The sequence below is a fragment of the Lissotriton helveticus genome, chromosome 3_1 (genome assembly GCF_964261635.1).
Source record: "Lissotriton helveticus chromosome 3_1, aLisHel1.1, whole genome shotgun sequence".
NCBI classification, from domain to species: Eukaryota; Metazoa; Chordata; class Amphibia; order Caudata; family Salamandridae; genus Lissotriton; species Lissotriton helveticus.
In genome coordinates this window covers 854,269,178-854,284,267 of record NC_136061.1, presented here as the reverse complement: position 1 = coordinate 854,284,267, position 15,090 = coordinate 854,269,178, and positions in this window count along the sequence as shown.

Sequence of the window (15,090 nt, the reverse complement as noted above, 5' to 3'; positions counted from 1 at the left end):
TGCTGTCCATTGAGGGGTATCCTTCCTTGAGGGGTTCCTGTCCTTAACTGACCCGTGGCCAGGGTTTGGTTTCCACACCAGTCTAGGTAAATATCACTCTGAAAGCTCTGAACCTTGCACCTTTCTGAATTTTCTGTCTTTTGCTTCAATAAAGACATACCTTTGCATATGTTAATTTTCCATGCTTTCCGCAACCATTGAATCATAAAGTCATTTGCATTTGTTTCATAACGTGTTTCTATGTTACCCTACCTGTTAGAAATTATATTTTGCATTGCAGTTTGTCATTTCCTGATATGGTCTAGAACATCCTTACTTAAACTGTCTAAAGAACTTTTGCCTTAAAGCATAGCGTGTCTCTCTTCATAGACTCTCCTATAGTTATATAAATGTCCCGAACTCCTGTCTCATTTCTTTGAGATAATTTCTAGAATACTAGTTCTAATCAAAGCCTATCCCATCTTTAGTGATTCATCTTAAACGTTCTAATTTCTGATCCTTCATTTAAGTGTGTCCTGGTTCCATTAGTTTATAAATGGTTGCACTGACTTATTTGCTACTCAGCTATGTACTTTCTGTTATTCTGATTATCGATTGCTTAATTACTGTGAATTTGGTACTCTCTGAATTTTACTAAATTAGATAAAGACTTTAAAACTTCCAGTTGTCCGTGGTCATTTTACAAAGAGTTTTGAATGTTATTTGTTGGGTTTGTATTTTGCTGCCTTTCCTTTTACAGCTAGCTCCCTGATCCATTGTGGCCATAGGTACCCGCATCGGTGGATGGTAAGTCGGGTACGCTAAAGAATAACGAAAGGAACTCACAAATATCTGATAGCAGACCGTGAGGTCATCCGATCAATGTATATGGTGATTTGCAATATATGGGCCCGAAGCCGGAAGTGGCGAAATTATTGGTCGGGTGACACGCGCGCTCTATCACCACCTTACAGAGGTTGGTCAACGAGGTCCTTGCAGGGCTGGAGAACCACAGTGCCGCCTACCTTGACAACATTGCGGTTTTCAGCTCCAGTAGGGAGGACCACTTGGACCACCTCCAGGAGGTACTGAGGGCACAGCAGCATGCCAGACTCACTATCAAGGCCAGTAAGTGCCAGATATGGCAAGGGCCTGTGGTTTACTTGGGTCACCATGTACAGAGCGGCAAGTTGGCACCGTTCCAACTAAAGATTGAGCCCATTCTAGCATGGACACCTACCAAGACCCAGATGGAGGCGAGAGCCTTTTTAGGTCTCACCTGATACTACCAATGGTTTGTCAAAGGGTACTTTGCCATTGTCACTCCCTTTCAGGGCTGATTTAGAAGAAGCAGCTGCGTCGGGTGATCTGGATGGAGGCATGACAGGCGGTGTTCGACACCCTGAAGGAGTCCAGGTGCACAGCCCATGTGCTCAACGTGCCTGACCTCTCTTATGAGTCTGCGGAGATCCTATTTGTTTGGGATTCACTTACGGGTTCAGACAGACCACAAGCCCCTCTGACGGTTAATACAGAGGAGGGGTGAAAATCCTAAACTATTGAGGTGGTCCATCTCCCTAAAAGGAATGGATTTCAGGATGGAACATCAGCCTGGAACCAAGCACGCCAGTGTGGATGGTCTTTCCAGATTTTTCCGCCTTAGTGATGATGAATCCCCTGGGTTGGGGTGGGGTAGTTGTTTCCTACTTTCTGCTGAGGGGATGAGTGTTAGACCTGGCACCCTTTGGCACAGTCTTCCCTGATCTATTTGGCTGGCAACCGCCTGTTTGGACCTGCTTTTGCTGGCTTAGGACTTTGAGTGTGTTTGACACTGCCATTCAGTGCCAAAGCACTGAGCTCGTCATATACATAAATTGGCTGATTCAAGTTAGCTGTAAGTCCTTTGTCAAAGGGGTAAGACATATACCCAAGGCATATGTATCAAGTGCTCCTCCGTGGGCTGCATCACTGGTTGTGCATCCACGGAGATAGATAATCAATTGTATCACATGTTTGCCCTGGTGGAGCCTGTGTGCACTGATTACTGTTACTCAGTTTGGCATTTAAAAAGCTATGTACCAAAATTCTGCATGTCTCTTGTTATATCACAGTTCTCCCTGGTAACAGGGTTTGGTGCTGAGAAGAGGTAAACCATATGGTTATGTGCGCTACATGCAGTGGTCATGAATGACATTGGGTGGTGTGTTCGGTATGAAGTGCATGCTTCTCACATTAGATTAGAATGGGGGAATGTAGGGAAAGGCTATTGAGTAGTATTTCCTGCAGGCAGAATAGTAACAGTATTGTGTTTGAAATCGATGAGCTCATAATGGTGAATCCTCTCCTGTAGTGTGAGTGAATTCGATATTTCATGTGCGGAAATGTCACGTTTGGGAAAGTAGAGATTTAGATGCTCATTGCTCTGTGTGCTTGTTTACCTGGCTCCAATTCACATCTGGGTACTAGAACGGCAGCTACGCCTGTGCATTCCTGGTTGAAGGCCATAAACTATGGGCTCAAGGGAAACTGCAGATCTCTGACTTTGAGGGGCCTTTCTGGGATGGTTACATGTGGATGGGTTTGGAACCTTAATTCCAAGGGGCAGGGTGTTGACCCCACTTAAGATAGTGATCTAACCTCCCGGGGTAGAATGGCAGACTGGACAGAATTTAGAGAGGACCTGTGCATTTCAAAGGTGGCCTCTTGAACTGATTGCATCTTCAAAGGCCATCACAGGAATAACTACTTGGACCCTGGTCTCAGCAGCCAAAGTCGTTTTTGGATTTGGAACCATACTACGCTACTTCAACACTGGGACATCGGCATGAGGAATTCTTAGGGCAGGAGGAACTACAACTGGATTATCCACAGGCTTGTGGTGGCCTGGGGCTTGTAGTGCTTCAGGAAGGGGACTATCACTTGGTGGATTTTGCCTGGGCATTACTGGCCTGAAGCTAAGTGCCAACTGTCCTGGCATGGATTCGAAGTACTCTCCAATGGCTGGTGAGCTGGCCTCCTGTCCCCGAGATCCCAGGGACACAAAGGATCTCACTGTTTCCATGAGATCATAAGGACCTCGCTGGGTGCAGCAGAAAAGGGTGGAAGTGATTGTTAGTTGGGACAAGAACTTTCCTGGCGTACACCATCATCACGCTTTGCAGAGGAGTGTGTTTGTAAGGATCAGCAGCCACCGGAGTGCGGGGTAAGCTTGCAGAGTCCAAGGGAACTGTGCTTGCAACCAAGGGGACCTGTGCTAGCTTCTGCTCTAGAACGTGTGGTGTCCGAGGGGTGTTGGGGGAATCTGAGCCGGGAGACGAGATGGTCTTCAACCTCCATATCAGGAGGATGACAGTGCATGACATCACGGCCTCTGTCTGAGGTCGTTGGCTCCCTCTCCCTAGACCCACGTCACAAGGTACTTTGTTGTGGAGAATATTTTGATGACGTGTACGGGGTTTGTGTGCCTTATGGACACCTGCAGCGGACTGTTGGAAGTTACAGCAGTTCACACCTCCACCTCAGTGGAGACATTTCTCCAGACTTGGAAGTACTCCAGCTTCCTGGATCACAAACGTTTTGTCTATGGGCGGATCGCGGTCCCGCACTCGTGACTGTTGGGCTCCTGGAGGTCTAATCCGGATGGACGAAACTAAGTAACTGTTTCTTTCCGTGTTAGGTTGTTCCAAATATCTAGTCAATGGGGCGCCAGCCAGTGTAACATGTATCATTGGCTGGTGTTGTTGAAGACTGAGGGGCTGGGTCACGAGGTGTAGTCAAAGACCTGTGACTTTTTGGCCGTTCTGCGAATAAGAAAGCCAACAAGTGCATATAACTGTAAAGTGTATATACAATGTGTATATCATTTTGATTTCATTGGGAAAGTTTGGCAATTGCATATAACTGGGAAGTGTATATACAATGTGTATTGTGTTTTTATTTCCATGTGCGTGTGTAATACAAAGACAAGTGTTTTATACGTACAGTGTGGTCGTCTAATTGTGGTGAACGCAGTGTGTTGCAAGGGTGATGTTGTGCCAATACTTTTCACTTAGGCCCAGATGATAAGCCTGACTGCTCGGCTCCAAGCTACCTAAGGGTGAGCACAGGTTATCGTACACGTGTATAGTACTCATTCTGTCTAGAGCAATGGATTCTGACTAGTTTCAATGCGTTCCTGCCAGCTGGAAAACGCTGGGTCTAACACAGGCATTGACTTTGTTCAATGCTACTTCTCATGTGGGCGCAAAACATTAACAGGATTGGGGCAGCCACAAATCGTACTAGCAATAGGCCCTTGCTTTGCTTCATTTGCCCCATTAGCATTTCATGCTCAATAGCCCCATTGCTCTAGTTTAAAAGTTGGTGATGGAATTAGGCATAACGTGATCCTTCCTAGAGGTTAGAAGAGCTTTCCTTTTGCCCGTTGCGCTGCAAGGCTCTAGGGTGACGTCAAAATCCCCCCCCTCCTAAAAAAAAAAAACGAAGTTGAGAGTGCTGGACCAGCCCAGTCTCATGGAGAACGCCGAGCATCCTGCGGAAGCGGCAGAGAGTGCTTGGCCTCTGGGGATGAAGGAGAGACGTGTACACACTGCCCCCAACACCCGCACGCGCACACACACACACACACACAAACACAGGCTGCAGGGCGAGGTTAAATCCGGCTTACCAACTTTCATTTTTAAATACATGCCATTGGTTTTTTAGGTCTCGCTGAGCCAGCGCATGCGATGCTCTGTGAGAAATTTAGTAAACGGGCTTTTAAAAGTGCCACCAGAGGCTTTTCCTGTCCTCAAGCTTGCGTGCACGCAGCCACCATGTGGGTTTCTGTCAAGGCTCATTAAACCTTGCGTGCCTCTCTCAATTTAGAATTGGCCACTATGTATTTGATGAAGCACATGTATTTTTTCAGCAGGCTTTAAAAGGCGTTTTTTTTTGTTTCTATGTTTTCTCCCTGATGAGCGTCTCTCTCACTCTCTCTCTCTCGTTGTCTCTTCCCTGACCTGGCTAGACATCTCTCTCGGAACTTCGGGGAGCACTCATGCCAGGGGCACCTGGACGCCTGCCTTGGAGGGTTTGCTGAGCCCAGAAGTTAGTGAACAGCTGCCACGACCCAGTGCAGCCTCGGAGTGGACTGTTCTGAAAAAGAAAGCTTTCACTCGGGATAGTGAATGCCACAACGTATTTCCTATTATTGGACGTCAATGCAGTGCATGCCAGCCACTGGCAATGTATTGGGATGCTTGTGAGAAATGGCTCTCAGAATATATATATATACTGTGCACTGTAATGCGTCTACCGTTCACTGCGCCAAGACTTCACGGACGGACGAAGTCGATCCCTTTAATAACCCTGTTTTTTTTTTGTAAACAGCATGATAAACACTCAGGGTCATCCTGGAAACAGTGACTGACAAAAACAAGTCCATATTCATGCGCACGAGCCTTCGGAATTTATAGCGCTTCCGCAGCTGACATGCTTCAGGTGCGCTAGCTAATTAAATGGCATAACAGGACACTGACGAAGCAAATGTTGGTTTCTCATCCAGCCAAGCAGGGGAGCACCTGGCCATGTTACCAAACTGAATGGACCTTGTTTCGGAAGCATTACGCACAGAGAGGTGGGTTATCTCAGATGTGGTTTACTACCGCCCTAGACTAGAAGCAAGCCCCTGTTAGTATACTATATGTACACTTTTAGTAAAATCAAAAAGGTCTTAGCGTATGCCAAACCTAAACAGAATATATATTGTGGCATAAATATGGATAATGGACACAAATCTGTGTACTCCTCAGGTTTTGGAACAACTGTGAAAAGGGGGCCAGCGTGAGTAAGTTGACCAGCTTAGATGTGACTGACCTGTTAGGGACAGAAGGATGGCCAGTTGTAGAGCGACCACACTGCGTTTTCGTATAGATAAATAAATGAACCACCTGGTAACATAGAAAAGACTGGTCCCATTGGGTCTAGTGGAATTTTAAGGTCTGGAGAAAGCTGGATGTACAGAATCACACGAGACTGAAAAAAATTATGAGTGTCAAAGCAAGCACATTCTGTGCCACTCATGCTACAGACAGCATAAAGCACGTAATACAAGGGGGGGCCAATAGGCCCCCACGCAAGCATGGCGGGGCCCGGTCCCTCCCATAACCCGTCCCCTTCGGGGCCGCGTTCCCCGCCCCCTCGCCCCGGAAGTACTGGTGTGCTTCCGGGGCGAGGGGGCGGGGTCGCGGCGGCGAAGGGGTTAAGAGCCTGGGGAGCGCGGGAAGCGGCCTCTTTGTGCCCGCGCTCCCCAGGCTCGCTCCTCGCCCCACCGTGGGGCCGTTTAATTTTCTCTTTCTTTGTTACAGGTTTGTTGCAGGTTCCTGTGTCGTCTGAGGACTCGGTATCTTCCCAGGAGCCCAGCAGACCGCCTTGGATCGGAGCGTGGCGAACGGGTCGCAGCGGAGGACACGGTGTCGGGGAGCACAGACCGGCGCCTTGTGAATCAGAGCGGGAGCGGTTGCTGCTGGAAGGCGGGAGGACGCGGCCGGGACAAAGAGTGAGAGGCGCCACACAGCCGTGCGGTGGAGACCGGTCAGGGAGAGGCGGAACACGAGGTATTTTGCGGGGCGGGGGCAGCGGCAGGAAGGCTTAGTGCACGTCGGGGAAAAGCCGTTTTTAAACGAGCCAGCACAGCAGAACGAATTTGTGAAATTGACAAGTGTAAAGGCGACACGCGAGTGCCCCAGCGAACTGTTAATTAATTTATGGTTGCAGGCAGTTGTGGATTAGACGCGCAAGCTTTGAAACAAAGCGAAGCAGGGGCAGCTAGGGCAGAAGCTGGATGGGAGACCAGAAATCCCTGTATTAGTGCTACCAAGGGCAGCAGAGTGCTAGAATTGTTTAGTTTTTATATTTTAATTGTATTAGCACGATAAGGTGCCCTGCTGGTTGCTGTTGGGATTTACTGCCTCATATCACGTGGTTTGATAATTTACCTGAATTTGCACGCTAAAAGGAGCCAGGACTGTCTATGTTGTCATTTATTGACTGAAATCCATGTTTTATAAAAAATCAATTGCAACACAGTGCTAGAGTTGACTAGTGGGGATAGTTTAACTGGAATAGCGCGCTAAGGGCTTATCGTGGAATCTATTGCCGCATATCACGGCTGGTATAATTTTATCTGAAGTGTATGTGGTAAGTATTGCTAATACGGTGCAAGAGTTGTTTTGTTTTACATTTTAACGATTTAAAACGCTAAAGGTGCACGGCCACTTAATGTTGGGTTTTATGTGATAATATCAAGGATAGGGTGTTTCTCTAGTTCATGGTCACTAGTGGGAAAGGTAACGCTCTTTGTTTTGCAGGACTGCGAGGCTAGGTTGTGGTCGCCATACATCAGCACAGGCGCTTGTGATCGGGTCAGGTATTACAGGTCGTGCACCACCAGCTGGGTCAGGTACGGAGCACGGTGTGCTCATAAATATGTCTCAAAGAAGGGGGCGTGTCAATCCAAATGTGGGTGTAATGTTACAAAAAATGATGCGCAGAATGTCTGCAATGGATAAGAGACTGGGGAAGGTTGATAAAATGGATAAGGCTTTAGCGGTTCTAGGGGCCAAAGTAGATGCCCAGGCTGGTCCATCTGGTAGACCCAAGCGGACGATAGTACCGCCCAAGCCAAGGGGCGTCTTTGTGTCACCACCCAGGCGAGCAAGAAATAAGAGGGTGGGGGGGCAGCCACAGAATATTACTCCCGTCCTACCTCCTGCTGCACCAATTCTGCCACCACAGGTACCCCCTGCTGCCCCACTCCCGCCACTTCAGGTCCCGGTGCCCGTTCCAGCCCCGGTGCCCCAGTTGCCAGTAGCAGTACCAAATGTGCCAGTAATACCGGCGGCGGCACCAGTGCCACCCGTCGCGCCACTACAGGCTCCGGTGCCCCTAGGTGCGGGCCCTACTCCCACTCCCGCGCCAGGGCCCGTGCCAATAGACCTGGCAGCTCAGGTGGCGGCTATTCTCCCGTGGTTAGGGGGGGGTGCGTTGCCGGTCAATACTGCTCTGACAACGGAGCAACAAACATTGGTGACTCAGATATTGTTGGCTAGTGGTAGGGGCGCAACGCCGCCTGCACCGGTTTCTCCCCAAACAGGTCCAGCGAATGATGGAGGCAGTGCCAAGACCGCGGAAGCAATGTTACCCAACGACAATGGGAATGGTAAGGAGATTGCCCTGCCTTTGCTGGGCGAAGGAACATTGCCCTCTAGGGGTGAGTGCTTAGCACAGCACGTGTCACAGAGTGTAAAGGAATTGATATGGGCCGACAAGTATGTGAACATGTTTTCATTGCTGATAGATAACAGGGAATGGGAATATGCAAAATCACAGAAGGAAATGTTGTTGCCCAGTGAATGGAGAGCGAAGTTGTACAAGTTTAGGGTGGAAGAAAACCTCATCAACTGGCTGAGGGCTTTTGCAGTGTTCGGCGCAGTAATGGGCGAACGTTTTAAGGGGATGCAACCAGCCATGAACTGCTACCAAAGTAGGATAACAATGTTCCATGAGAATCATGCAGGGGATGTATGGAAGGAATATGATGTCGCTTTCAGAAAGTCCAAAGAATTTGATAAAACTTTATCATGGGACAAGGTAGACTCTATCTCATGGCACAATCAATTCGAGAAGGGTCAGGGGGCAAGCACAAGCGCAAATGCGGGTAGAGGTTATTTCCCCAGGCCGCAGCAGGCGTTTCAACAGCCCTTTCGATCAGCACCGGGAGGGGAGACGGCCCAAAAGCAGAGAGCAAATGGAGGGGCAAAGGGGGTATGTTGGGACTTCAATAGGCGGACATGCAACAGGGCACCAGGTACCTGTAAGTTCAGGCACGCATGTAGCGTATGTGGCCACACGTCCCACCCCGAAACAACATGCCGAAATAAAAATAGTGGTGCAGGAAGCAGGGGGAGGAGGAAACCTGAATAGTAAGATCCACCCGCTAATAGCACATTCACCCATCCAGCTGTCAGCATTGATCCCCTGGTTGAACAGGTACCCGAATCACACGTCTGCTAGATTATTACAAGAGGGTTTCACACATGGTTTTCGAATTCCTGCTGGGGGGTATGTCGGGAGACCACAGTGTAGGAATCAGCTATCAGTCCTTGCCAATCCAACAGTGGTGTCAACAAAAATAGCTAAAGAAGTGCGTTTGGGGAGGGTAGCAGGACCATTTCACGTCATTCCCACGCAGAATTTTGTGTGCTCTCCTCTGGGGGTGGTGCCTAAGAAAGAACTAGGGGAATTTAGGCTCATCCACAACTTATCCGCACCAAGGGGGGCATCATTGAATGATGCTATTGATGATACAATTTGCTCTGTGAAGTATGCGTCCTTCGATCAGGCAGCGGGCATGCTGAGGAGTTTGGGCGCAGGTACACTGATGGCTAAGTCAGACATTGAGTCAGCCTTTAGACTACTCCCGGTTCACCCAGAGGACCAGCACCTGCTGGGTTTCTCCTTTAAGGGAAAGTACTACATGGATAAGTGTATGCCCATGGGTTGCTCAATTTCATGCGCTTATTTTGAACAGTTTAGCTCCTTTTTGGAATGGGCATTAAGACAACATACGGGTCACCATTGGGTGATGCACTACCTGGATGACTTTCTTTTTCTGGGCCCGGCGGGTTCACGGGAGTGTGCGTCGGCATTGCAGGAATTTTGCGTGCTCATGCGCTCTTTCGGGGTCCCGTTGGCGCAGGGGAAGACAGTTGGACCAGTGACATGCCTGGAATTTTTAGGCATCGAACTGGATTCTGTTGAAGGGTGTTTTAGATTACCAGCAGAAAAGATCCAAAAATTCAAACAGACTCTAGGACTGTGCTTACAAGCGAAGAAGGTGAATTTAGGGCTGTTGCAGCAGACAGTGGGACAGTTGAATTTTGCGTTGAGAGTAATTCCTATGGCTCGCCCATTTTCACGCTCAATTGCACAGGCCATGAGGGGTCTTCGTGAAAAACATCACCGGACACGGCTGTCTGCTGAGGTGCGCCAGGACATGCGGATATGGATGGCATTCCTGGCGGATTTCAATGGAAGAGTGCTGTGGGGTGCACCCACGGTGTCTTCGGAGGACATTGGTTTATGGACCGATGCGGCGGGCAGTGTTGGGTTTGGTGCCATCCTTGGCAAGAAATGGGTGGCGCAGAAGTGGCCCGCCTGGTGGGAGGAGAGCGGGCTGACGGTGAACATTGGTTTCCTCGAGCTCTTCCCAATCTGGGTGGCACTGAAAGTCTGGCCCGAGGAGCTGGCCAACAGATCGGTAATATTCTGGTCAGACAATATGTCGGTGGTTGAATGCATCAACCAACAAGCTGCACGGTGTCCACTCATTTTACGCTTGATAAAAGAGATTGTACTGTGTTGCATGACAAGGAATGTACTTTTCAGAGCAAAACATGTCCCAGGGGTGTTAAACAATGCAGCTGATGCCCTTTCTCGCTTTAAGATGCAGGTGTTCAGGGATCACTTGCCGGAGGCAGAGACAGCGCCAGCCCAATTCCCGGCGATTCTTTGGCAAATTGGTGCCCCCAACTACATGACCTCGTGGCAGCCAGCCTAGCACCCAAGACCAGGACGGCATACGAAGGGGCGTTCAGGTCTTACTGTCACTTTCTGGGACAGGGCTGGGAGAGTAGGTGGACTATGGAGGCTAGCTTCAATGAGTATTTAGGCAGCCTACACAAGGAAGGGCGCACGGTGGCAACAGCCAACAGGCACAAGGCCGCTATCTCCTTTTTCGCACGGGCACGGGGGGGCAGGGACCCTACACACAGCTTCCAGGCCCACAGGGCATTAAAAGGATGGCGGCGCATGCAGCCCCCCTCCATAGATTCCAGGAAACCCATAGGTTTTGAACGTCTGTCAGCTGTTCTCCTCACGCTGCCGGACACATGTAGCTCTACGTCTGAGGTGGGCCTATTTAAAGCTGCTTTCTCTTTAGCCTTCTATGGGGCATTCAGGGTAGGTGAACTCGTGGCGGCCAACAAAGGTGATAAGATAGGCGGCCTTCAGCTGCAGGATATCAGCATAAGGGGCGACACTATGTGGATCAGCATCAGGAAATCTAAAACTGATCAGGACGCTAGGGGCCAAAGTTTGGCGTTACATCGGGCAAGGAACAATCCCTGCTGCCCGGTGACACATGTGGAGGAACTAATAAGACAGCGGGCACAGGAGTGTGTGGGGTCACTGCTAATGCATGGGGATGGGACTCCTCTTACCAGGTTTCAGTTCCAGAGGGTACTAGCCATGAGCATGGCAAAAGCGGGTTATAATCACAAAGAGTTTGGGACGCACTCCTTCCGGATAGGGGCAGCCACAGAAGCAACAGCTAGGGGTTTGACCACAAAGAGTGTGCAAAGAATTGGGAGATGGTCCTCAAGCGCTTATAAACGCTACGTGCGGTTGCACATGTTGTGAGAGCTGCCGCCATGTGGAGTATTGCTAATACCTGCTGTTTTTCTGGTTATTTACAGTTTCACGGGCCTGTGACGCAGGACGGAAACTACCCACGGAGCATCAAGGCAACTGTACTACAGCATGGAGGGACCAGGAGGACAGACAGAAGACCGTAGTCATTTGGGTAGTGGGGCATTCATATGTCAAACGTGCTAACAAAATTTTTCTTGCAGGTTCAGGCAAACAAAGGGTGGAAAGTAGGGGGTGCAGGGTCTCCTTCCATGGCAGGGGGGGGCTCCGCCTCAATCAGTTCAGGGACTATATGTCGGACTTACTAGCGCGACATACTACACCACCCTCGGCGGTAATACTTCACTTAGGGGGGAATGATCTAGCAGGTCTGGGCAGAAGGGTCCTCCTGGAAGAAATTATATCTGCAGCGGGTTGGCTAGCAAAGCGGTTACCAGGTAGTGTTGTAGTATGGTCACAACTGATACCAAGGATGCAATGGAGGGGGGGAAACTCAGTCAGCGCGTTGAACAGCTCGTTAAAGAGGGTCAACAACAAGCTGGACAGGTTATTTAGGACTCCGGTCTTACAGACCATCCCTCACGGTTGCATTTGGGGGGAACACTTCTACCTGCGGGATGGGGTGCACTTAACAGAGGAAGGGAATGCCCTTTTTATAAGAAACATCCTGGCATGGGTGGAAGTTTTTGCAGGAAGAGTATGACCTTTCTAGAAGGGGGGAGTTCTGGGGGGGGGGCAGATAGTCGGTTAACTACCTGGCCTGTGGCGGTAAGGTCATTAATCGGTGAGCAGCATTTTAAGGTCCTTACGGGGGGGGCGGACCCATTCACGAAAGGGGCCGCCCGCGGGAGGGGCCATTTGGTCTCTCTCAGAACTTCAGGGGCAGGAGATGGTCTCCATTAATTTAAAGGGTGCGGGGGAGGGAGTCTACGCTTTCCTCAGGCTGGTAGCCACCCCTCACAACACTATGACGTCACTAAGGTGCGCGAGTGTCTGGGCCCTCCTGTTATGGTTAAATGGAGTTCGGGGAGCGCACGTGGGTGTAACGTGCCCTGGGTTGCGCATGCGCATCTTCAACGCGAGAGCGCAGCTGTAAAAGGATCTGACACCGGTTGGCGACCTTGCCGTAGGCCTTTATTAAAGTTATTAAAAAGTTATTAAAAAGTATTGGAAATATTAGAATGCAGTTTAATTTTCAGGATGATTAGATTACGTTAGGAGACACGCTGTATTAGCTATTTGTTAAGGTTAGCCCATCATACCATGTCGAAACGGATGTCAATCTAATATTCTGAAAAGTGTGCATTTTAATAATTGTCAGAAATGTTTATTTGATTAAAATTTTTGATTTGTTTTTATATTTTAATAAATACGGCCAGGGGGGGGGGGCCCGTACCCCCCCTTGACTTCCAAAGACCCCCATGTGTTGACTGGTTGAATTGGGTAATTCAGTCGGTGTTCAAGGGGGGAGGTGGCCGGCAGTCCAAGACCATGATACAAGGGGGGGCCAATAGGCCCCCACGCAAGCATGGCGGGGCCCGGTCCCTCCCATAACCCGTCCCCTTCGGGGCCGCGTTCCCCGCCCCCTCGCCCCGGAAGTACTGGTGTGCTTCCGGGGCGAGGGGGCGGGGTCGCGGCGGCGAAGGGGTTAAGAGCCTGGGGAGCGCGGGAAGCGGCCTCTTTGTGCCCGCGCTCCCCAGGCTCGCTCCTCGCCCCACCGTGGGGCCGTTTAATTTTCCCCACCCTCCATCCCTTATTAGCAGACCTTGGGGCTTGGCAAATGGTGAGTATCAGGTTTGGTCAATGTGCCGGAACATAGATGTAAGGGGGACTTGATCCAGTAGGCCTTGAATTTCCTGTTTACTGGAAGGAAGTACAGAAGTTAAACGTTGGTGCAGTGCCGTGATTTTAACCAATTCTTTCCTTAGGCCCCTTTTTCCCGCTTACAGGAGTAACTATATATGTAGATGTTTATGCTTTGCTGTGTGTTAACAATTTTATCCTTAGGCCTTTTTCCTTTTAGAATAGCAGTGTCGTATTTATTATGTGTGTCTGGCGGTAAGGTCATTAATCGGTGAGCAGCATTTTAAGGTCCTTACGGGGGGGGCGGACCCATTCACGAAAGGGGCCGCCCGCGGGAGGGGCCATTTGGTCTCTCTCAGAACTTCAGGGGCAGGAGATGGTCTCCATTAATTTAAAGGGTGCGGGGGAGGGAGTCTACGCTTTCCTCAGGCTGGTAGCCACCCCTCACAACACTATGACGTCACTAAGGTGCGCGAGTGTCTGGGCCCTCCTGTTATGGTTAAATGGAGTTCGGGGAGCGCACGTGGGTGTAACGTGCCCTGGGTTGCGCATGCGCATCTTCAACGCGAGAGCGCAGCTGTAAAAGGATCTGACACCGGTTGGCGACCTTGCCGTAGGCCTTTATTAAAGTTATTAAAAAGTTATTAAAAAGTATTGGAAATATTAGAATGCAGTTTAATTTTCAGGATGATTAGATTACGTTAGGAGACACGCTGTATTAGCTATTTGTTAAGGTTAGCCCATCATACCATGTCGAAACGGATGTCAATCTAATATTCTGAAAAGTGTGCATTTTAATAATTGTCAGAAATGTTTATTTGATTAAAATTTTTGATTTGTTTTTATATTTTAATAAATACGGCCAGGGGGGGGGGCCCGTACCCCCCCTTGACTTCCAAAGACCCCCATGTGTTGACTGGTTGAATTGGGTAATTCAGTCGGTGTTCAAGGGGGGAGGTGGCCGGCAGTCCAAGACCATGTGGGGAATGGTGCAAGTGTTCTCTCTCATGCACGTGTCATGTCCCACAACTGCCTATATCCTACTATTGGAGGGATGAAATCGAACCTGGTCTCTGAGCTCCTTACCTTGTCTCCTCATGGATGCATCAGGTCCTGGGGAAGTAAAGAATGAAATAATGTTTTTTCATTAGAGCATCCTGTGCATCTCACACTCAGCGCTTGCCCTTTGTCCGAAAGTCTCTTTTCTGTGGAGAGGCCATGATACCACCCACTGCCTTTTCCGTGGTGCACTGCACTATCAATGTTGGTTCTAGTCATTCCCAGTTCCACATCCACATTCACAGTGACACAATATGTGAGAGCAACCCCCATAAAACAAAATGAGTAGAAGATGATACAAGCACAGGGAGTCGGTTATTTCTAAGTGATATAATATTAGCGTAATTTTTTTATACTTTTATTTTTTTCATAGTATGTCGTACTACACTGTAAACAACAGATTTTTTTCAATTAGCCAATTTAATGATACTCAAATTATTAACTTTTGTAGGGTGGCAGGCTGATTGTGTCGAGGTTCAATTCAGACTTGTAATCTTCAGATGACTGCAATTGAGAGAGGTAAATATTAACTTCCTGCGCCGTCTTGTCGACATGCTCAAGAACGTTTGCGATGCTCTACTGCCCGATGATTTGAGGCATAAGCATAGAAAAACCTGCTTCTCCACTCATAACATTAACTACTATTTCACTTTCACAAATGATGCTAAGTTCTGAGCTTGGTCATTAGGACTACCATAGGATCATCCTTATGTAAGCACTTGACACCTTCTTGAATATAAATGTTCCAGCTCTCCTATCTTTAAATAACATTCTCAGAAG